Raw genomic sequence first — 25171 nt, 5'->3', positions numbered from 1 at the left:
TTATGAATGGGCTTGTTTGCTCTAGTGTTCTTGGACAATTTGAGTAGAGATTTTTGTCAGATACGCATTTTTTAGGAAAACAATTGTTTGTATTTTGGGCTGTGCTGGGTCTTCAGGTGTGGGCTTTTCCCTAGTTCGGGCGAGCGTGGGCCATAACTAGCGGTGTGCGGGCTTCTCACTGCAGCGGCTCCTCTTGTTGCGGGGCACAGGCTCACGGGCTTCAGTGGTTGCAGTATGTGAGCTCGGCACTGTGGCTTCCAGGATCTAGAGCACAGGCTCGGCAGCTGCGGCTCACGGGTTCCATAGCATGTGGGATCTAACCATAGCAGGGATCACACCTGCGTGTCCCCCACTGGCAGGCGGATTCTTTACCACGGAGCCACCAGGGACGCCCTCAGGAATATTTTTGATTCTAGTTTTCCACACATGTTCCTGGTGAGAGAGGCCAGGATCAAGAGGCCTGGCACTGGAGTCCTCAGCCACAGTCCTGGCTGTGCCGTCCAAAGCTCTGGGGCCTTTGGCGAGCACCTCAGCCTCCCTGGGACTGTTTCCTCCCTGGGGCATTTCCTCAGAAATGCCCTGCTGATGGACTGTAGCCCACCAAGCTCCTCTGTCCCTGGGATTTCTGAAGCCAGAATACTGGAGGGGGTGCCATTTCCTTCTCTACAAGGTAGCATTTGGAAGACGTTTTCTCCTGGATCGTGGTTTTGATGAAGGAAGGGGGATCCCTTGCAGGGCTTGAGAGTGGCTTCTTGTCTGACACTTGGAAATGAATTGTCCGAGGAGAGGAGTGCCGTCCAAGCCAGAGACTTTATTGGGAAGGGCTGCCGGGGTGGAGGGCGGGAGGGTGAGGGAAACGGAGAGAACTGCTCTGCCATGTGCCTTACAGTCTCAGGTTTTCTGGTCATTGGGTTAGTTTCTGGTTTGTCTCTTGCCAGTCATTCTGAATTGGATCCTTCCTGGGGGCAGACGCATCACTCAGCAGAGATGGATTCCAGCGAGGAGGATCCTGGGAAGTTGGTAGGACCTCTGCACTGCAGTCTCCCATCTTTTTGACGTCTCCAGAATCCTGGTTGGCGGTAGCTTGTTAGTTCCTTGCTCCTTCCCAGGACCTCCTGTTGTAAGATGACTCCTGCAAGTGCTTTCTCTTCTCTGTTGCCTGGCCAGGGTGGGTGGTCAGTGGTTCATTTCACACTGTGTCTTTTGTTTCTCTCGAATAAGGTTCTTCACAGAGTAAATGTATAAAATTGTAAAAGTCAATGTTTTAAACAATTTATATTCATAATTTGGTAAGTTGGCTTTTTTGTTGTGTGTTAGAACTCGTCACCAGACCAAAGGTCATGTAGATCTTTCGTTGTTTTCTAAAGTTTTATAGTTTTTAAAATTGAATTATGGTGTTAGTCACAAAGTTTGTGTTTCTGTTCATTTAGTCTTTTTTTTAAAACAGTTATTTATTTTTAGTTGATTGATCATTGCTTTACAATATTGGTTTGTTTTGTCATACACCCACATGAATTAACCATAGGTGTACATGTGTCCCCTCACTCTTTTTTTTCTTTTTATTTATTTCTTTTTATTATAAATTTATTTGTTTTAATTGGAGGCTAATTACGTTACAATATTGTATTGGTTTTGCCATACATTAACATGAATCCGCCACGGATATACCCTCCTCCCACCTCCTTCCCTGTAGCATCCCTCTGGGTCATCCCAGTGCACCAGCCCCAAGCATCCTGTATCCTGCATCGAACCTGGACTGGCGATTCGTTTCATATATGATATTATACATGTTTCAATGCCATTCTCCCAAATCATCCCACTCTCTCCCTCTCCCACAGAGTCCAGTAGACTGTTCTATATATCTGTGTCTCTTTTGCTATCTTGCTTACTAGGTTATCATTACCATCATTCTAAATTCCGTATATATGCGTTAGTTTACTGTATTGGTGTTTTTCTTTCTGGCTTACTTCACTCTGTATAATAGGCTCCAGTTTCATCCACCTCATTAGAATTGATTCAAATGTATTCTTTTTAAAGGCTCAGTAATACTCCATTGTGTGTGTGTACCACAGCTTTCTTATCCATTCATCTGCTGATGGACATCTAGGTTGCTTCCAGGTCCTGGCTATTATAAACAGTGCTGTGATGAACATTGGGGTACACGTGTCTCAATTCTGGTTTCCTCGGTGTGTATGCCCAGCAGTGGGATTGCTGGGTGATAAGGCAGTTCTATTTCCAGTTTTGTAAGGAATCTCCACACTGTTCTCCATAGTTTGAGTTCCCCGAGTCATACAGCAAATTCTCACTGGTTGTCTGTTTACGAATGTTGGTGTACATGCAGCCATGCTGCTCTGTCCATTCATCTCACCCTCTCCCTCTTGTTCCCCACCCTTGTCCGTAAGTCTGTTCTCTGTGTCTGCATCTCTGTTGCTGCTATGTGATCAGATTCGTCAGAGCCATCCTTCTAGATTCCGTGTTTTTCTCTTTCGGACTGACTTCCCTGTTTAATACGCTCTAGGTTCATCCCCTTCATTAGAACGGACGCAAATGTGTTCCTTTTTATGGCTGCATTCCATACAGGCTCTGATTGTTCCTTAGCCATGTTCTGAGGAGGGTCATGGAGCTATTCTGCTCCATTTCATTTTGGGCCTCCAGTCTGACTGCTCACAGCAGAGCTGCTTCTGGGTGAGCCCTCTGAGGTCTGTGAGCGCGGGGCTGCCTGCTCTTCTCTGGCGGCCCGCAGGGGGCGCCAAACCCCCTCTGACCCGCGGGCGCAGGACGCTTTGCCTTCAGACTGGGCTCGGTGACCAGCTGGCGGGAGTTTGGCTCCCCAGGGCCGTCAGGGCTCGGGCTCCTGGATAACGGGGCTGGGTCCAGGCTGAGAGGAGTGGGGTTGCCTCAGTGCCCACGAGCAGGAAGGCGCTGCAAGAGGGAAAAATGAGGACGAAGTAGACGTTTCCTGTGTCCAGCTGAGCGCTGACCAGAGGTCCATCTCAGAGGACTCAGCAGGGTGGGGGTGGGGTTCTGGGGGGAAGAGCTCCATGTGCAAAATGGTGGGTTTCCAGTTCGATTTCTGTTAGATGATCTAGAGGATGACCTTCCCTGATGTTCTTCAGTGTAGATGGCCAGTTTTCCGGTCACTGTTTCTTGAGAAGAAAGCCCTTTCCTCTTCACTCGCTCATGAACTGACCGCGTACATGTGGGTTCGTTCCTGGGCTCTCTGTTCTTTCCTGGAGTCCATACGTCTGTGTTCCTGCCAGTTCCTCACTGTGCTGGTTACTACAGCTCCGTGATACAGTTTGAAGTCGGAGGGGAAGATGCCTCCAGCTGTGTTCGTCTTCCTCAGAGTCTTTTTGGCTGTTTAAGGTCCTGTTCAATATTCAGTTCAGTTCAGTCGCTCAGTCGTGTCCGACTCTTTGTGACCCCATGAATCGCAGCACGCCAGGCCTCCCTGTCCATCACCAACTCCTGGAGTTCACCCAAACTCACGTTCATCCAGTCGGTGATGCCATCCAGCCATCTCTTCCTCCGTCGTCCCCTTCTCCTCCTGCCCTCAATCTCTCCGAGCATCAGAGTCTTTTCCAATGAGTCAGCTCTTTGCATGAGGTGGCCAAAGTACTGAAGTTTCAGCTTCACCATCATTCCTTCCAAAGAAATCCCAGGGCTGATTTCCTTTAGAATGGACTGGTTGGATCTCCTTGCAGTCCGAGGGACTCTCTAGAGTCTTCTCTAATACCACAGTCCAAAAGCAGCAATTCTTCAGCGCTCAGCTTTCTTCACAGTCCAACTCTCACATCCATACATGACCACTGGAAAAACTATAGCCTTGAATAGACTCACCTTTGTTGGCAAAGTAATGTCTCTGCTTTTCAGTATGCTATCTAGGTTCGTCATAACTTTCCTTCCAAGGAGTAAGCGTCTTTTAATTTCATGGCTGCAATCACCATTTGTAGTGATTTTGGAGCCCCCAAAATAAAAGTCTGACACTGTTTCCACTGTTTCCCCATCTATTTCTCATGAAGTGATGTGACCAGATACCATGATCTTCGTTTTCTGAATGTTGAGCTTTAAGCCAACCGTTTCACTCTCCTCTTTAACAATTTTCATATATAACATAGAACAGTGTTTATTAATTTTATTTATTGTGTTGTAGATTATATCCCTAGTACTTATTTATCTTACAACTGGAAGTTTGTACCTTTAAAAAAATGTATTTGTAAATAAGGTTTATTCCAGTGTTTACATAAAAATGAGATGATGTAGAAGAGGAAAAGGTTTTTCCAAAGGGTTAAAAGGTATTGAACAACAGAACTTGGTCCTTCCATTTAGTCTGAATTCAGTTGGCTGACTGCATCATTATTAATATCCACCCTCACCAATCATTTTCATCACACACAATATCAAAGGTCTTCTGGTGGCACTTTCTATTTCCCTGGAAGTCTCTTAAACTGCTTTCAGTTACAAAAGAAAGGCAAGGATTTTATCAGCTCACACTCTACTCCACTGGAGACAAAAATACAGCCCTCAATTATCTTCTTTAAATTGTGGCTCCTGGAAAACAGCGTCCAAATGAAGAAATTAGCACTAACACACAAAGAACACAGTATAATCTCTGTATAACAGTAACTTTGCTTCAATGTTTTTTCATTAAGAAGTATTTTTGTTATCTCTCCACAAGGAAGTTATAAAAATACCTGTAAAAACATTGAAAAGGCTCTTTAAAGTCCTGGCATGAAGAATTCTGAAGTATGAATTATGATACATCTATGATTTGCAAATAAAAGAATCAAATCAATTTTGCAAGTTGGAATTTCTGGATGACTTTAGTAGGAGTTTACCAGAGGAGGTAAAACATCAGACCTTAACAATTTTCTGTTTTCAAATCAGTTGAATTTTTGATCTGTTGACAGGCACAGTGCACACAGGAACTTGCTTCTGCCACTAACGATGAAGTCAATCAGAGGGACAGATATTTGTATCTTGGATGCACCAGGCTCTTCCATGCAACTGACTGGAGTGGTCTTCCCTTATTTGTTCCATCATGTTTTAAATAAAAGTAAATATACATATGGTAAACCATTTAAATAGTACAAGAGGATTTAAAATAATCAGTAAATATACTTTTCTCCTATAACCTAGAAAATCTGATGTTTTCCAAATCATCAAACAGTCATATGAATAATTTGCAAAGCGAAGTCGACCTTAGAGTATCTTCATCTGAAAATTATTCTCAGGATTTCTGGAATACCTTGATTCTCTCATATTTTACCTCTGTTACAGAGGAAAGCCATGCAGTCTTCTCCTTCTCAAAAAAACTAACTAGGAAACCAACTCACACACTCTGCTCAGAGACAGCAAGTGCAGGCAACACCTTGTACCCCATGGATCTGGTTCTAGCCGTGGGCAGGGGCTCTGGTATCCACCAGAGACACGGGAGGGTGCCCGGAGCCCAGCTGTGTCCTTGAATAGCCCTGGTCCCCAGGCCAGCTGAGCATCCTTTGAGGAGAGCATGACGTGGCTGGCGTGTAAGGAGGGGAGATAGGCATCCTCGAATAGACGAACTAGAAACGCTTCTGCCACCTCTTGCAGGGCCAGCAGGGCCTGGGTTTGCCAACTGAAGTCCACACCATGAGTGAATTTAACAGGTATTTCTCTTGCTGGTGAAGGAGCGGGGATGGGGGGAGGAGTGGAGAGGAAAAGGAGACTCAAGAGAAGGTAGACTCTCTCCGCAAGTCTCCGTGAATCTTCACCTCTGTTCTTCTTTCCTGGTGCTTACTCTTGGGACCTACCTGGTGGCTGATGTCAGCTCCAGGGAGTTTAGAGACGGCGGGCACGGCTCTCCTGGTCTCGGCGGTGGGAGAGGAGGAGACAGGCTAAGGGACGGGAGGCTGGTTGGATGAGAGAGTTGCAGGTGGCAGAAGGGGGTCTTTCTTAGCAGTAGGCCCGTGCCCTTGGATCGCCTGCAGGAGCGCATGTCTCCGGCGAGCCCGTGGATGGGAGGACGCTCCTGGACACGGGCCGGCGGGCCGGTGGCGGGAGCTGGGCTCGCCAGGCGCCCCTCAGTGTTTCGGGCTCGCGGCTGCGGTGGGCTGGTGGTGGGCGCGCAGAGGGTGTTTCGGCCCCGGGGCTCCTACTAGATCTCAGTGCAGGGGCAGAGGCCCGGAGGGCGGGGTCTCCCCGGCCGGCCTCCTGACCCGGCTGGGTGGTGCTCTGGAAGTTTGTACCCTTTGACCAGATTCTTCCAATTCCCAACACCCCTCTGCGTACTTCCAGTAAAGACAAATCCGATCTCGTTTTCTATGAACTTGTTTAGTTTTGAAGTATAATTGACTACAGCACTCTTAGTTCCCCGGTGCAGAGCATAGTGATTGGACATTTCTATACATTTCAAAATGATGGCTGTAAATCTAGTTACCATCTGTCACCATGAAAGGTATTACTTTATTACTGACTATATTCCCCTACATTATTATCGACTGTATTGTTGATTATATTCTTAGTGTTCCATATTGCTGTTTTTCCCCATGTATCTCTGTATTTTAATGGTTGCTCTGGAGATTATAGTATTCATATTTAGCTTTTTTCTGTCTGCTTGGAAATAAGATTGTGCCACATCAAGGGGAATATAGAAGCCACACCACCACTTAGTGCTACATATACATCATATATACATACGAATAGTCTCGGGACTTCCCTGGTGGTCCAGTGGCTAGGACTCTGTGCTCCCAGTGCACGGGGCCTGGGTTTGATCCCTGGTCAGGGAGCTAGATCCCACCTGCTGCAATGAAGATGGAAGGTCCCAAGTGCCACAACTAAGACCTGGCACAGCTACCTAAATACATAAAAATAAATGTTTCTTAAATAAGAAGTGTAAAAAGCTGACTGCTTTGGCCACTTCTTTAAAATTAGAGACTCCCTGGCAGTCCAGTGACTAAGACTAGGAGCTCCCACTGCAGTGGGCAACGGGTTCCACCCCTGGTCGGGGAACTAAGATTCCACACATTGGATGGCACAGACCAAAAAAACCATAAGACTCATATTTATAGTTATTTGCCATTTCTAGTGCTCTTCCTTTCTTCTTGAAATTTGTTTCCCTCTGGTATTATTCTCTTTGAATCTGAAGAATTTCCTTTAGCCTCTCTTTCAAAGTGGGTCTGCTAGAGAGCTCCCTTCTCACTTTAGTGCAGATGGTACAGGAGGTGAGGATCCAGCGTAGTGCTGCTGATCAGTGTGTGTCCAGGGTGCCTGGACACTGGTAAATTGCCTTGTGTGAACGTCATGGTTAGTGTACTGGAATTGCCTGGTTTCAGTCACACGACATGCACACCACATGGCAGACAGATGCCCTGTCCTGTGCCAAACAGGCAGAGGCAGCTGAGCCAGGATGAGTGCCGTCTGATAGCTGCCTTTGCTCCTTCTGACTCAGTGACCCACCTGTCTTCTTGAAATTTGTGCTCCCCTTCCCTTGTGATGGAGCAAAGTCATATGCTTCCACGGTCACCTGGTAACATGGGAGCGCTGTGTGCCAGCTTTTCCAAAACCATCAGATATTTCTCTTTGATAGTACAGGATTAAATAGGAATTTAATATAATTAAATGGAATTAAATAGGTTTCTTTCCCCCTCATGAAAGAAATTTCAGGCTTTAGAAGAAGGCAGGGGAATACTCGGGGGTTTAGGGACCTCTTGAAATCATTTGAGGCCAGGCTGGCTTTTCAAAAGTATTTAATATGTATTTATCTATTTGGTTATGTCGGGTCCTAGTTTCCACACGTGGGACCTTCGTTGTGGACTCTCTAGTTGCAGCTTGTTGGCTTAGTTGCTCCATGGCATGTGGGATCTTAGTTCCCCAAACAGGAATTGAACTTTTGTTCTCTGCATTGCAAGGCAGATCTTAACCACTGAACCACCAGGGAAGCACCAGGCATATGTATGCAGACCAAGATACACGACCTTTGGACACGCAGAAAGGTCCCCTTCTCAGGAAGGCCTTCCCCATCTGCCCCATTTAAGGCTGTGAGTCGATGATACCCCGCCTCCTCCTGCTCTGTTTCTCTCATGTTACTTATCACCGTTTAAGATAGGGTTGCTTGTTTGCCAGGTTTGTATATTTTGTTAGTTGCAGTGTCCTAAGTGCCTAGAATGGTGCATGCTCAGTAAATATAAATATATATATATATGTATATATTTATTTATTTTTTTACCTTGCTGCATGGCTTGTGGGATCTTAGTTCCCTGACCAGAGATTGAACCCAGGCCCTCAGCAGTGAAAGCATGGAGTCCTAACCACTGGACTGCCAGGGAAGTCCCTCAGTAAATATTTCTTGGATGAAAGAACACAGTTTTGCAACTTGCTTTTCTTCCTTTTTAAAAAGAAGTTGACCCTGACATCCTCCCATGGTGTGCATAACAACACCGGGCACCTCCTCTCTTTTCACGTTCCCCCTGCAATCCTTGGGCTTCCCATGTGGCGCTGGTGGTAAAGAACCTGCTTGCCAAGGCAGGAAATGTAAGAGACCCAGTTTTAATCCCTGGGTCAGGAAGATGCCCTGGAGGAGGGAATAGCAACCTACTCCAGTATTCTTGTCTGGAGAATCCCATGGACAGAAGCGCCTGGCAGGCTACAGTCCCTGGGGTCACAAAGAGTTGGACATAACTGAAGTGACTTAGCACACATGCGCTCTGCCATCCTAGCTTGGTCCTAAAGCTACAGAGTGTGCTGTTACTACCTGCAAGTGATTGGAGGGAAATGACACGCTCTGGACCCTTGGGCTCTAGGATGGAGAAGCACGGGCCCCTGACGTGGTCTCTTCTGTGTGAAGGAAGGCCGTCTGATGTGCTGACGCCCCGACACAGGCCTGTCCTTTCAGGTCTTATGCGGGTCATTGTATGATAGTCCCTGGTGCCTCAAACAGTAAAGAATCTGCCTTCAGTGCAGGAGACCTGGGTTTGATCCTTGGGTTGAGAAAATCCGCTGGAGGAAGGTATGGCCACCCACTCCAGTATTCTTGCCTGGAGAATCCCCATGGACAGAGGAGCCTGGTGGGCTACAGTCCACGGGGGTCACAAAGAGTTGGACACAACTGAGTGACTAAGCACAATCTGTTGAAGGAGGTTGTACAGGTCTCATGAGTCAGAAGCTGGCAGGTAAGTGCTGAAAAGCAACCGTGCTATGGAACCCAAGACCCTGGAGAGCATCGCAAGGCGCTGGCAGTGAAACCACCTCCTGGGAAAAGCAGGAGGCTCCAGCTTGTGCCTCGCCCTTGCTGCTTGCTGATAGGAAATGAACACGTGCCTGCCACATGCCACTGCTGTGTGATGAAAGAGGGGTGCAGACCAGGCCCATTTCCTCTGCTGTGCTGTTTGCAGCATTCCAGACCCACCCGCCTGGCTGCTGTCTGTCTCTGGCTGATGGCTTGTGATTGGCCCCCAGCGCACTTCTGCAGGGGAGCAGGGCTTCTTGTCAAAACCACCTGGGTTCCAGGGAGTAGAGAATTAAAACATCTAAGAGGGAAGAATACAGGGATTGTGTCTTGGGGAAAATGGGATGGTTTTGAATAAGTCTTCGTGTTTGGAAAGGGTGTTAAGAAGGAAAAAGGCATCTGTGCAAATTACTTTGGTCACCTCCTTTAAGAAGACTGCCTTGATGGTTCATCTAGTGGTTAAGAATCTGCCTCTGACACAGGTTCCATCCCTGGTCCAGGAATATTCCATATGCTGCAGGGCAACGAAGCCCGTGTACCACAACCTCTGAGCCTGTGCTCCAGAGCCTGCAGGCCACATTGTCTGAAGCCCCCGCAGCCTAGAGCCAGTGCTGCGCAGCCAGAGAGGCCCCCGCAGCCAGAAGCCCGCACACCGCAACCAGAGAGCGGCGCCCCCTTGCCGCTGCCAGAGAAGGCTCATGTGCGGCTGGGGAGACCTGGCACAGCCCAGAGTAAATACATAAATAATAGGAGGAAAGAAGATAATAGGAAATCTTAAAGAAAGGTTTCAGACCACTGAAAGATCCTTAGAGGTTCCAAGGAGACAAAAAATTATTATGAAGTGAATGCTTAACCACTGCTTGTTATACTCCTTGTATTTTAAAATTAATTTTTATTGGAGTAGAGTTGCTTTGCAATCTTACTTTAGTTTCTGCTGTACAGCAAAGTGGATCAGTTATATGTATACATATATCCCCTCATTTTTAGATTTCTTTTCCTGTTAAGTCACCACAGAGCATTGGGTAGAGTTCCCTGAGCTATACAATACGTTCTCATTAGTTATCTCTTTTATACATCCGCCGTGTACATGTGTCAATCCTCAACATATTTATTTTAGACAAGGTGGTTGATGCTATTGTGTACATTACTTATATCCCCACCCCCTCCCCTACTTGGGATCTACTTCTATTACCTGTTAAGAAACTGGTGTTTAAAATTTCCATCTGTTTCTAGCTTTGGTTCCTTCAGTTCTTGCTTTGTTTATTTTGAGGCTCTGTTTTTAGACATGTGGATATTTATGACATGCCTTTCTGCTGAATTATCACTATGAGAAGTCTGTCTTCTATCTCAAGAAGTCTAGAGACTTCTCTAGTATTCTTCAGCATTCTAATGTTTAAAGTATGCATGCTATGGGTTCTAACCAGTTATTTTTTAAAAATTGCAGCTTTACTTAAGAAAATGACAGTTTTATTGAGATACAATTCACACAGCATCAATTCACCCATTTAATATGTATAGTTCAGTGGTGTTTAGTATATTCACAGGGTTGTGCGACCACGGCCGCAACAACTGTCAGAACATTTTCCTCATCTCAGAAGAATCCGACGTTAGCAATCATTCCCCATTTCATTCAGACACCCCACCCCCATGAGCCCAGCCCAACCACTAATTTATTTTCTGTCTCTATAGATTTGCCTCGTCTAGACATTTCATATACATGAAATCATGCTATATGTGGTTTTTATGACTGGCTTCTCTCACTTGGTATAATGTTCTCAAGGGTCCTAAGTGTTATAGCATGTTTCAGTATTTTATCCAACCATTGTTTCTGTTTTCTTTAAAAAGAAATAATAGACTTTATTTTTTAGAGCACTTTTAGGTTTGCAACAAAATTGAATAGACAGTGCAGAGAGCTCCCATATATCTGATTAGCCAACAAGTTCGTTCATGTTTTTCTGTAACATCTTATGGAAAAACCCAAACAAACTTTTCAGCCAACCCCAAACTTCTCCCACCCAATAGCTTTCTAGCTCCATCTTGTATTCCATTAATTTTTTTTTTTCAAACAGCATCGTTTCCTTAGAATTCTGACTACCAGTCCTTGTTCCCAGTGAAATGTTAAGAATATTTCTTTATCAGTTCCTCTCTCTCTAGTAATACTTGACAGCATTCAGGTAGTGAGAGATGCCCATGTGTGGCTAATTGAATGGCTTTTTTTATAGCGGCAAAAATAAGCTCTTTATTACAGTATTATTTATAAACAGTTTTAAAATAATATAAATCACTATTATTAGGGATATACAATGAACAAAAGCCTGTTTTAAATATATGTTTTATATATAATTATGTTTATATTTTCATAAAACTTGAGCAGTGTAGATATATAATTTATATATTAATAAAAACATATAAAGCACAGGCTTTGTTCATAGTGTATCCTTAGCAATACTGATATATTACTGATTTATTGTATATAAGTTCTAAATAAATATGTTTTTCCACATACCTCATTATACTTATGCTTTTCTTTTTTTTTCCCCTGAAGTTTGTACTTCACTAGGCATATCTCACTTTTTCCTTTCTTTTTCTTCCCCTACCTTTTGTCATTTTTAATATTTCCTGTTAACCTAATTTTTCCTTGCAGAATACATTTCTTCAGTGTCTGTTCTTTGAGTGCATCTCTCTCTGCCTCTATTGTTAACATGTTTGCCTATGGCTTTCTGTTTAGAGTGTTTGTGGCTTTCACTCATGATCGTTGCCCTACCGGTTTACTCTTATTTTTTCCCCTCTTTCTTAGAATGAGCTGAATTTTAAAAATCATTTGTCTTTAGCTCTTTGACAAACAGAATAGAAATAACTTTTCCTATTTGCAGTTCTAACCCATCTAAATAAGGTTCTGCTAAAAACTAAACTTTCATATTTCCCTTCCCAAGCAATAATTCATGCATATAGAAATCATGCAAACAAATTTCAAAACATAGCAACTAATTTAAATAGCTTAGTTTTTCAGACATAGTACTCTAAAGTATTGGGGATGAATTTTTATTCTAGAACATTTTGGTAGAGAAAGTAATCTAGTGGGTGTCATAGTATTTGTATAGCAGTATATTAGGGCTAAGGAGAGGAACATCCGGGGCTTCCTATGTCATCTGTCATAATCCTTACCCCATGAGAAGGTTAGTCAGTGGCAGAACTGGGATTTGAATCCACATCTGAATGACTCCAGAGCCTGTACTCTTTGTGTTAGAGCATAGAGGAATAGGGGATGTCATAATTATTTTATTAAATTTGACTCTTATCATTCTTAAAGTTCTTATTTTCTTCTCCAGAATGTCCTGAAACCAAACTTAACGAAGCTAATGAATGCTTCTCAGCAATCCAAGAGACAGTAAGTTATCTAAGACTGTCCTCCTGGTTTTATTCACTGATTTGAAATGACAGATGTTCTCATGTTCTCCCCCTTGTTTTCACTGTAGTAGAAGCAAAATGTGGCATTGTGAGACCAGAGAGTACAACCTTCTCTGAGGACAATAATTCTGATGGTGAAATTGAAGATGTGGTTGAAACCATTCCTGAACCATCACCTGGAGCCCGGGGTTTCTCTCATCCTGCCTCCCCATCGCCTGAGCCTCTTCCACAACCTCTCGTCTCTCGCGGGCCTTGGTCTCACAAAGGCAAGTTGTTTTGTTTGTAACTCTTTTTTCCCTGTACTTTTTCACATGCCATTCACATGTCATGTCCCCTTATATGACACAAGGGATCCTACGTGTCATACAGTAGGATGGAAGCCTTCAAAGTCACGATACAAAATGGTGTGATAATAGGAGCAATATATGTGCATGATTCAGATTTATAAACTTTGGCATACTAAGTAGGCCTTTATGAAAGAAAAACATTACAAAGCAATTAGGAAGAACAGCTAGATGAATATGAACATGGGGAGGGGGATGAAAGGGAAGAATTCATTTAAGAAGGACAAGATGAATATGAAATGGAATGAAGGTGAGGACGAGACAGATTATTACACAAACACAACAGAAATAGTGGGGGTATGTCAGACGAGGAACTCTATATTATAAATATGAGAAGAATTATTTCAAATTCAACTTAAGAGGAGACAGTGAGGTCATGAAAAAGCAGTGCTCATATGCTGTTGAATGACATACAGCTGATTTTTATGAAGAACTGAAAGAAAATTTGTTCCTTACCTTTTTGGTGGTTGTTTTTGAGGTTGGTGGTGGTTCTTTTTTTTTTTTTTTTTAATTGCAGTATAGTCAATTTACAATATTGTGTTAGCTTCAGGTGTACAGCAAAGTGACTTGGTTATACTTATACATGTACACATGGCTTCCCTGGTGGCTCAGTTGGTAAAGAGTCTGCCTGCAATGCGGGAGACCTGGGTTCAATCCCTGGGTCGGGAAGATCCCCTGGAGAAGGAAATGGCAACTCACTCCAGTATTCTTGCCTGCAGAATTCCATGGACAGAGGAGCCTGGTGGATTACAGTCCATGGGGTCACAAAGAGTCGGACACAACTGAGGGACTGACACACACACACGTATGTATATATCTGTATTGAATATAGTTCCCTCCGGAAGTTCATTTCAGTTTGAAATGATTTGAAATGAAGTGATTTGTCTTTTTAAACAAATTCTCACTTTGAAAGTAATGAAGCAATGTCTTCTATTTAATATAGCAAAACTTTAGTTCATAGACAATTCAAGGTGACTTCTGTTTTAGGCCTTAGAAGATTCATTATGATTTAAGAACTTTTGGCCTTTCTGTTTCTTGTGGTTTCTAACTTACTATTTCATAAATACTTAATGTACTTAACTAATTTATCTTACTGTATGGTAGAATCTTGGTGGGTGTTTTAGATCTTTTAGAAAATAAAGAGGAAATAAATAAGCATTTTATCTAGTCTTTTTACAAAAGCTATAATTATATAAATGAGATTCTTACTCTCTTCATTCAATGAGAAAATTTTCAGCTGCGATAGTCTTAAAGAAAAAATGTAGAACTTTTTTTTTGCTGAAGAGATTCTGATTTGTCTTTTCCTAATATCTACATGTAATGGCACTTACAGTAAATGAATAAAATCACAATTTATGATTTTTTTTCCTATGCAGACTACTTGTTATTACAAAATCATAAGGAAAGAAAATTACTAACAGGGTTTAAAAATTATCTCTGGAAGATAATTTTTTACTTTTTAAAATATCTCTAGCCATATGTATACTCCATGTTATTCTTAAGAAACTTTATATTAACTTCAGTATTTATAGGTGTTAAACTAGCCTGTCAATTCTTTGTTATACATATGAAACTAACATATTAATTCTTTTGTATCCAAAACTCAGAAATTGTGGTTACTTGATTTTTTTCAGTTTGTTTGTTCTTTCCTGATACGAAGTTTGAGCCCTGCTTGATAATCATAGATGTGTTTGAAAACCTTTCTATCTCCAGCTAGGATAATCATAATTTTACTACTATTTTTAATATCAAGATCATTCCTTCAATCTTTACCTACTATTCCAGAAGGCACAGATAGGAAATTAGAGTTGTTAGTGTGCTGTTTACAGGGAAATAAGAAGAAAATCGTGTGAATTTTCAAATAGGGTTTTATATTTCTTTCTTAGCTCATAGTAGTACATTAAAATGACTCATAATTCCATACTCACATAAGCATTTCTAATCTACAATTTAAAAGTTGTCTTTTAAGATAAATTTTAAAAAGGAATCTTTTTGTAGCATCTTGAATTGGTGTTTTACTATTAAACCTTTTCATTACACTCAAAAATGCTTATTATTGTAATATCCAAGACATGAATATTTGCACATATTTATAAAAGTATATTTTTATGTCCTTGAAACAGGTGTTAAAATATATAACTGAAAATTTTAATGTCATAGTTTTCTTCCCCTGGTATTGTTTTATTTTCAAAAGTTCAGAATTCTGCATAGGTTTGCATTAATTATACCAGGTTAGCATATTTTACAAATAGTTATGTTAACAGCTATGCTTTTCCTGAATAAGGCTATCTATTTCTAATCCAAAGGTATTTATCCAAATCCTTTCTTCTGAGTCCCTTGCATGAGTAATTAATTCATTACTCCCCAAACTGAAGGCCTTGTTCCTGACGCTTCCCTCGTCCCTGACTCTTTGTAAGCTACACTGTCTTCTGTTTTCCCTATCCTAGTAGACAGCATCACTGAAATGCCGCAGCAGGAAAGATCCCGGACTCCAAACTTCCTTGAAATTATTGCATCCAGTCACTCAGCAAGTTCAGTATTTTCTACCTGCTTATCATTTTTCATGTCTTATTATCATAATCCACTTTCTCACCTATAATCTTGAAATATTCTTTTCAAGTTTTGCTTCCCTGATGTTTATCTTTATGTTGCTGCCAGAGTAATCTTCCTAAAACATGTTTGTCAATCTTTTCATTCCTCTTGGCTTTGCAGTTTGTTTTAGAATGATTTTTACTGTTTTTATTTGGCTGTTTTTAAAGCCAAATTCAACTTTTTAATTACAGTTTCATGGAAACTCTGGGTGACGGGCAGTGTTTAGTTTGCTTCCTGTCTACTCTGGAGCATCACTTGTAGTGTCTTTTTTTTTTTTTTTTACAATGCTGTCCTGTAAAATATTGTCATATTTGCTACTCCCTGGTATAGTGTAGTCTTTCCCCTTTCATTTGAAAAAAAGCATGGCACCAAATAAAATAAAATATATTTGTGATGATGTAACCCTTTATTTCTGTAGTAGATTCCTGTCGTGTGCAGAAAAAAGATGACACTTGCTTTTTGCCATTTGACCCGGTCCTTCCGTTTCGTCTCTCTGTAGGGTTCCCAGTAACTGTGCTCTAGTTTTCCACATGACTTATTCACACTGTTTCACACCTCATCCTTTCCTTGGGCTGCTCTTCCCAGAATCCCCCTCACACCCCGGCTCTGTACTCTGTCTTCTGAGACACAGCCCTTTGTCACAGCATTCCTTGAGCTTCATGGGCTCACCTGCCTCCTCTCTCCTTTGTGCCTTTCCTGTGCTTGGTCCACTTCAGTTGCAGAGCTGTTGAAGGACACTTTTCTGCCCTCTTGTTTGTTTTCACGTGTCTCTGCCTTGCCTAGAACACAGAACAGAATCGCTCTTTTCTTTACATTTCTAACTTCTCCAAGGACAGTGTCTATAATTTCTTAGACAACAGTGAATATCATCTTACTGATTGACTGAAAGACCAAATGAATGAATATGTTTTCTGAAGTTGGGTTTTTGTTTTATTTTGTCTTGTTTTTATAGGAAGGAGCCACAAAGCCAGAGATTGTAGACAAAGAAAGTGATACGGATATTACTGAAAGGGCTCCCCAAGAGCAAATAAATCATGACCATTTGAGTTCTGTTGATGGAACGCACAAAAATAATAGAAGTGGTAAGTTCGTGAATGTCTGTGGATTTTTTTCTATGCTTAAAAGTGCAAATAAAAACCTTTAAAGTGCATAGATGCAAATATGGCATCCATTTCTTTTTAAGTGTGTTTCTTTTGCTCTCTTTCTTCAGAAGTGTCCCAAGTACTACCAACTTTTACTTCCTGAAAATGCTTCAACCCTCTGAAATTCTTTTCCACTAGTTCATTTTATTGAACTATTTGTGGATAGAGATAGACATATATGTGTTAAAATTCATAGTAGTAAATGTTCTCATTAATGTATCTGTGACTCCATTTTACAGATATGATGTCAGCCTTAGGATTGGGAATAGAGGAAGATATAGAATCACCTTGGGATTCTGAGGTGCCGTCTTCTATTATTGTTTTGAAATGTAAACAACTGAGTGATGTAAAAACATAAAAGCAGAAGATCCTGTGACTTTCTCACCTTTGCATTTGCCCGTCAAAATTTTTTTATTTTTAATCTGATTTTAATTTTTATTTTTAGTTATTGATTTTTGATCAAGAAGATAATTCTGTGCTAAATACTACCACATAGTACACTTTAGCTAATTGTCAAGGTTTACCTAATGAACTCAGTGTAATACGGAAATCAAGGCTTAGAAGTCATAAGGAATCTGTTTGTGTTCTGAAATAACATTTATCTAAAAACTGAAGCATTGTTCCAGGTGAGTCTATGATCAAATGTTCCTTTCTTTCTTTCTTCCTCGCTTCCTTTCTTCCTTTATTTTTTACTGGAGTACAGTTGATTTACAATACTGTTAGGTTCAGGTGTGCAGCAAAGTGAATCAGTTATATCTCTCTATGTGTATATCACCTCTGTTTTGGATTCTTTTCCTGCATGGGCCAGTACAGAATATTGAGTGGAGTTCCCTGTGCTACACAGGAGGTCCTTACTAGTCATCTGTTGTATACACTGTAGTGTGTAGTGTGTTTGTGTCATCCCCAATCTCCCTAGCAAATGTATATTTCTTTGGCACATGTGCATGTGTAAAACTGCTGGAGAGGGCCAGAGAGAAACGGGTTGAACTGTGGTTTTTACCACATCGACATTGAAAAGACAGTGCTTGAAACTTGAAGGTATTATTACATTTGGATTGTCAAGTTAATCTGCAAGGAACATTTCAAGAGAAGCAAAAGCATAGTGAATAGTAAGAAACATGTGACATAATAACGGCAGTTAGCTTTGCTTTGTGATGTTTTAGTAAGTACAAACCATTTTGGATAGTTTAACCAGCACGCGCAGAGAACCTTTATGGCAGCCGTCCTTGAAGTATCATGAAGTAGCAGTGCTCTGTTTGAAGGCGGCAGCTATGGAAGGAGATGAGAAGGGTCTGATCCCTTAGGTGCAGGTAGCCACTGCCTGGTGATACAGCACCGTGTTTGAAGTCAGTGTCCTGAATCTGTCACTTAGCAGCTGTGGATCTTGGCAAACCTGTCTTAACTGGGTTAAATGTAGGCAGTTTTTAAAAGTAGGATATTTTCTTCAAAAGGAATTAGGAAATCTTCATGCAACTCAGTATTAATTTTAACAGAATATCTCTGAGAGCCTTCCACGGAAGTATGTGGATCTTTTATCTGGAGCTGCTGGTCAAAGAGGAAAAATTACGTTAAATGGACAGGTAGAAGGTAAGAACTATATTTTATAGAAAAGTCATTTGACAGAATGTTGATTTATTTTTTTTCTTTTTATTTATTTATTTATTTTTTACTTTAAAATATTGTATTGGTTTTGCCATACATCAACATGAATCTGCCACGGGTGTACATGTGTTCCTCATCCTGAACCCCCTCCCTCCTCCTTCTCCATACCATCCCTCTGGGTCATCCCAGTGCACCAACCCCAAGCATCCTGTATCCTGCATTGAACCTGGACTGGCGATTTGTTTCATATATGATATTATACATGTTTCAATGCCATTCTCCCAAATCATCCCACCCTTTTCCCCTCCCACAGAGTCCAAAAGACTGTTATATACATCTGTGTCTCTTTTGCTGTCTCGTATACAAGGTTATTGTTACCATCTTTCTAAATTCCATATATATGCATTAGTAAACTACATTGCTGTTTTTCTTTGTGGCTTACTTCACTCTGCATAATAGGCTCCAGTTTCATCCACCTCATTAGAACTGATTCAAATGTATTCTTTTTAAAGGCTGAGTAATACTCCATTGTGTATATGTACCACAGCTTTCTTATCCATTCATCTGCTGATGGACGTCTGGGTAGCTTCCATGTCCTGGCTATTATAAACAGTGCTGCGATGAACATTGGGGTACACGTGTCTCTTTCAATTCTGGTTTCCTTGGTGTGTATGCCCAGCAGTGGGATTGCTGGGTCATAAGGCAGTTCTATTTCCAGTTTTTTAAGGAATCTCCACACTGTTCTCCATAGTGGCTGTACTAGTTTGCATTCCCACAGAATGTTGATTTAAAATGGAAATCAGAGAGATGATATGGGGTGGGAGGTGGGAGGGGGTTTCATGTTTGGGAACTCATGTACACCCATGGCAGATTCATGTCAATGTATGGCAAAACCAATACAGTATTGTAAAGTAAAATAAAGTAAAAATAAAAATTAAAAAAAATAAAATGGAAATGCTGATATATTCTAATAGGCAAAGAAAATCACCTGTCAGATGTGTAGTGAGGTACAGATGAGAAAAGGAGGGAAATAGTGTATCTTATCATGTGTCAGCCACAGATTAAATTGAGAATCCAGTTTAAAGAGCTAAGTTATTTAGCTCCTGGACTTCCTTGGCAGTCCAGGGGTTAGGACTCTGTGTTGTTAAGAGTCTCCAATGCAGGGGGTGCTGGTTTGATCCCTATTCAGGGAACTAAGATTACATTTGACACATGGGCCAAAAAAATAAAAAAATTAATTCTGTTTCAAGATACTCTATGACCTAAGGAAGGTTAAGAAACAAGAGGAATGAGGGAATGAGGGATTAGAGAGGCAAAGCGTATAGGGAGGAAATGAAGGAAAAGAGGCACAGGTCTGTGGGGGAAGGGGGCAATAAGTAAGATAGTGCTTTAGAAAAAGGGAGAGTATTTGATATGGATGATGCATTTGAAGTGAGCTTCCAGCACCAAAACGTGTCAGAGAAGAACAGCAAAGCTTTCCCCTCTTCCTGTCTTCCTCATTGTTAGGAAGGCATTTAGGATTGCGGTCCCTGGGCATGCAGAGTGGTGTGTCATCCTCTGTGGGGGAGTGTGGGCATAGGTGCTCAGCTGTAATGTGTGCAAATTGGTGTCATATGAAATGTTGCTGCTTTATAGGATGGTGTCACATAGGCCAACAAAAGAGAACTAGAAAGAAGGAGTGAGCAGGGGGCGTGATAGGGAGATCAAGGAACCTACAGCCTGATAGAGAGTCCACTGGAAAGTTTCCAACTTGTAATGCAGTTTCACTTTACGGGGAAGTGTTAGAGTGAGGAAGTTGAGGCTAAGATTTCAGGAGAATAAATTAAGTTGAAGTAATGTAGAAGCAGACTCAGTATAGACCAGAGTTTCTCAGATTTTAACTAGTAGCCTGGGGACCTTGTGTGAAGTGCACATACTGAGCAGGAAGTCTGAGAATCTGTGTTTCTAACAAGGTCTCCGAGTAGCAAGGGTGTAGCCTTACATTTAGAGAAATCTGGAAGTAGAGCTTTGGAGAGTTCAGAACATAACAGGATCAAGGAAAAGCATTATTTTGTTTTTCTTTCTAAACGTGTCTGTAGCCAGAGGGAAGCAAAGAGTTGAAGTAGCAATTACAGGGGTAAGATACCATTGCTAAGCAAAGAGGGAAAAAGAAGCGGTGGGGATGATTCATAGAAAGAATGTAAAGGGGGAAGAATTAAGACCACAGATCCAGAGATTACCCTTTATAGAGGAAAGCTCTAGTGAAAGCACAAAGGGAGGAAAGTAAGGCCTTAGGGAGGTGAGTTTGGAGTTGAGGAAACTTGAAGGAACTCCTTCTAGATGGCTTCAGTGTATTTGCAATGAGAAGAGATAAGATCATTGTTGCTCCAGAGAATACTGGAGGTGGGAGGGGGTGCTAGAAGTGGGGGAAACTCCAGCCTCTCCAAATACCTATCAGACATCAAAGATATATGTTGTATCAGTATTTGTTATTCAAATTAGATTAATGCAAATATAGGGGCATTGACTTTTTTTAACAGTTGTTTCACAGAAATCCTTTGAAGCAGTAACATGGTATACCAAACCAAACTAAGTCTTGAAACAAAACCGATTAATAGGGTTCATTCCCTAAATGCTAGAATTGTTATTTTTGATAAGTACAGTTCTCCTGGGTTTCCTTACCCTACTGCCCTCCACCCGGGTGCCCTTTCCCATTGAAATCTCTTGCTTTGTCAGCACATGTGTCTCCTTGGACAATTCATTTCCGAGTGTTAAGCAAGAGCCCAGTTTTGGGCCCTGGAAGGGGTCCGCCTTCCTGCAACAAATGGCGACTCTGGTGGGACTCCTCTTCGCTGAGACTGACATCCTGACCACTCGGGGTACTCAGGGGCCAGCTTGCCTGCCAATGGACCAGACCCAGTGGCTGCAAGTGGGACCCTTTTTTCCCTGGTCTCCTCCTGACGTGGACAACTGGCCAGAGTGCCCCGACCGGTAAGGAACAAGAGACTTTATTGACCTCTCTCCCCTTCCCTCTCTCTTTCCTCTCCTTAACCCTTCCTATCTTTCCCTGTTTTTCTAGTCCCCCAGTCCTGGACGCAGGAATCTGGTCAAAGGGCCCTCAGCCTGAGCTGAGGATTGGAGACTGATTACCTCCTCTTGGCAGAGAACTCGAATTCTGGTTCTGGTCTGATTTCTGGTAGGGCTGAGTTCCAGTCCTCCCTTCTCTGGAGCCCAAGGAAAAGTCCCATAATGCCTGGGTATCTGTAAGTGGCAGGAGATGTCTGTAAGGCCACCCCTTTTGCCCCCCTCTCCCGCCTCCTCCCCCTTCTTTCAACCTGGCTTCCTTTCCTCCCTTGAAATCTTTGATGTTAGTGCTTGGATCTGAAGTTCTGTGTAAAGCGTCTGCCTGCAATGTGGGAGACCTGGGTTCAATCCCTGGGTCGGGAAGATCCTCTGGAGAAGGAAATGGCAACCCACTCCAGTATTCTTGCCTGGAGAATCCCATGGATGGAGGAGCTTGGTGGGCTACAGCCCACAGGTCACAAAGAGTCGGACATGACTGAGCGACTTCACTTTCACTTTCACATTGATTTTGAAACATGGAAGATTTTTAATATCTAATAATTGTGTGACAGTTAAATTTATTATTTCCTTTTTGATAATTGTATTTCAATATTGAGAACTTATTATACATTATTTTCTAGATGTGTCTTATATACCTTCTTGCGTGATTGGATCAAGAAATTTTAAGATGGGTAAACTAGAGGAGCCAAGACATGTAGGCATACAAGTAGCCCACATGGGTATGAGAAAAAGTGAATATTTTTATGAACCATTATTCTACAAGTGTGTATCCCAGCTAATCAGTTCATTACTCTTTCTCTGATGATAAACGAATTATGCATTCAGTTGAACTATCATCCCAGCTGTGCACTTCTTAAATGATTGGACAGATTGAAGAACATGATAAATACTTGTAGTATAATGGTGTAAATGATAACTGCTGTATTGCATTCAAGATAATGCTGTTGCATTTTACCATCTACTTTCACATTTATCTTCTTGGGGTCATGATTTGTTCCTCTGATTAAGATCACTTTTCTCCTCATCAGTCGGCATGTTCACATTGGTCTGTGTGCACTTTAATATTTTATAAAGTCATTGAAAACGTAATGTTACTTTTGAAGTCTTAACTGCATGTTTTGTTAAACCTTTATTTCCATTTTTTCTTCACTATCTATAGTGGGTTCATAGTCTGTCTTGCTGGTGTCCTAACATCCCCCTGAAAACAAGACACTGAAACCGAATGTATTCGCTGCCAAGGCCGAGCACAGGGATTTCTGCTCAGTACTAACTCTGCATGAATGTAGAGCTGGCTTTCATGTTTACATGTAATTAACTCTGTGTTCCCTTTCCCTTTTAGATTCTCCTGAGAAATATCCTAACGTGAAAGTAAAATCATTTATGTTTTTATCTTGAATTATGAACTGTGGATTGTATCAAAGGTACATTATTTATTAACCAACTTGTTTCCAAACCCATTCAGCCTGCAGTCTTAGTGAGAGAGTCCATTCCTAATAAAACAGTCGGAGTGAAGGATCTACAAACATTTACTTCAGGTAAATTTTGCAATACACACGTAACTCTGAAAAGAGGGACACTGAAGTATTTGAAATGCTCAGTCTTCATACTGCTAACTTTTTTTTTTGCAAATTTAATTGAAGCATTTGACATACATAAGGCAAATGTTATTATTGGTATCCATGTTTTGAAAAAAAGATAAGTACAAGCATAAGAACAAGAAATGTTTAAAATGTAAACTTGAACTCAATATGTTTCTGTATGTTTCAATACCCTGAAGTTCTCAGTTTGCAATGTGTATACTTAGGGATTCTCAGAAATTATTAGATCCTAAGATTTTTCCAGTGTCCAAAAATGCTTATCTGAACTCTGACGTTTACCTAGAGTAAAGCTTCTCTTGCTAATATATCAGTTATATTTCAGCTTATAATTATTTCATTTTAGTGTTGTTACACAGATGAATGTAGGCCAACCAGATGTTTTGTTATGCAGACTTTGTGTGTCTGTTGTGTTGGCGGTATCTTTGATTATTAGAAGTAGAGGAAGTACTCATACTTTAATGACTTTTTGGTAGACATAATCTTTTAAAACAGTGATTCTGAAAGTTTTGGCTTTAGGATCCTTTTGTACTTCTAAAAATTATTAGAATGCCATGGAACTTTTGTTTAAGTTGGTTGTATTTATTGATGTTCACTGTATTGGAAAACAAAGCTGAAAAACTTAAAATGCAAGAACACAGAACCATAATGGCTAATTCCGTTTGTCATTAGAGTTATAATATCACATATCGTGTCTCTGAAGAACTCCACTGTGCACTCAGAAGAGAATGAGAATAGAAGTAACATTTAGTGTTGTTGTGAGAATAGTTCTGACCTCTTGGACCCCCTGACCTGATGGTCTCTGGACTTCAGGGAGTCTCAGGGCACACTTGAGAACCACAGTTTTAAACTGTTGAAGTGGTTAGATGTGAAATGATAAATGGGGCCTTGAGCTGAAACGGGGTTTAAAGTTTCACTTTTACATTTCTTGCTTGTTTCTTTGACTTCTCTTAAGAAATTTAGACCTGACAGTTTTTTTTTTTTGAAGCAAACATTTTTGTGTTGTATTCATTCTTGTCTCATGGTGCTCTGAGCTCTTTGGATCCAGTGTGGTCCTCGACTTATCCTAGTTTCACGTAGAAACAATTAGTCACACACAAGCCTATCATTTCTTATATGTTTGTGATGTTTATCCAAGGCTTAAAAAATGGGTTCTGAAGATATTGATACATTGAGAAAAGGCTGTTTTATTGTAATTAAAGTTGTTGTTGGTGCTGTTCAGTTGCTAAATCGTGTCCAATTCTTTGTGACCCTATGGACTGTAACACGCCAGGCCGCCCTGTCCCTCACCGTCTCCCCGAGTTCGCCTAGTCATGTTCACTGAATCGGTGAGGCTCAACCATCTCACCCTCTGCTGTCCCCCTCTCCTCCCCTCAATCTTTCCCAGCATCAGGGTCTTTTCCTGTGAGTTGGCTCTTCACATCAGGTGTCCAAAGTATTGGAGCTTCAGTTTCAGCATCAGTCCTTCCAGTGTGTATTTGGGGTTCATTTCCCTTAGAATTGACTGGTTTGATCTCTTTGCTCTCCAGGGACTCTCAAGAGTCTTCTCTAGCATCAGTTCTTTGGCACTCAGCCTTCATTACGGTCCAACTCTCACATCCCTCTGTGACTACTGCAAAATCCGTAGCTTTGACTGTACAGACCTTTGTTGGCAAAGTGATGTCTTTGCATTTTAATACATTGTCTTGGTTTGTACCATTAATTAAGGTAGTACCATTCAATAAAAGTGTTTTTAAAATCATTGTCTCTAGAACACACAATATTGTCATGCATAATTCAATATAAAATAAATGCCATAAATTTTGTTAATAAAATATTTGTATGTTGAGGAAAATAATTATTAATAAAGTTCTTATGGGATACAGAATATGTAATAGAGATTGAGTGAATCAGAGTAAGTAATACTAGAAAATTAGCAAGTAGAAAAAATGAGACACTAGTTAATGTCTCTTCGTGAATGGCAGTGAAGTGTAAGATATAATAAGCTCTGAAGGACTAATGAGTTTGAGGGGAGAGGAGGACATGGAACTGATTCTCTGAAGAAAGACTGTACAAGTTAGTCAGAGTAGTATTCTTACTGACATTCTAATAAATGGAAACTGTTTTCAGAGTTTTCAGATTCCGATTCTAGTTTGAGCCTCAATAATGAGACTTATCAAGGAGCGGGGCATTTAAGAGTTGATAATTGTCCACCGGTGCCACAATCAATGAGCAAAAATCTGT

General features: G+C 41.3%; 1 pseudogene; it reads left to right on the top strand.

Moving 5' to 3' along the window:
- Window positions 1-987: 987 nt before the first annotated feature.
- The window catches only part of LOC114118677 (ankyrin repeat domain-containing protein 26-like), a 52826-nt pseudogene continuing 28642 nt past the window's right edge, over window positions 988-25171 (top strand).

This window comes from Ovis aries, chromosome 16 (assembly GCF_016772045.2).
Source record: "Ovis aries strain OAR_USU_Benz2616 breed Rambouillet chromosome 16, ARS-UI_Ramb_v3.0, whole genome shotgun sequence".
Taxonomy (NCBI): Eukaryota; Metazoa; Chordata; class Mammalia; order Artiodactyla; family Bovidae; genus Ovis; species Ovis aries.
Note: the sequence above shows the minus strand (reverse complement) of the source record. Positions and strands in the feature narration are given on the sequence as shown.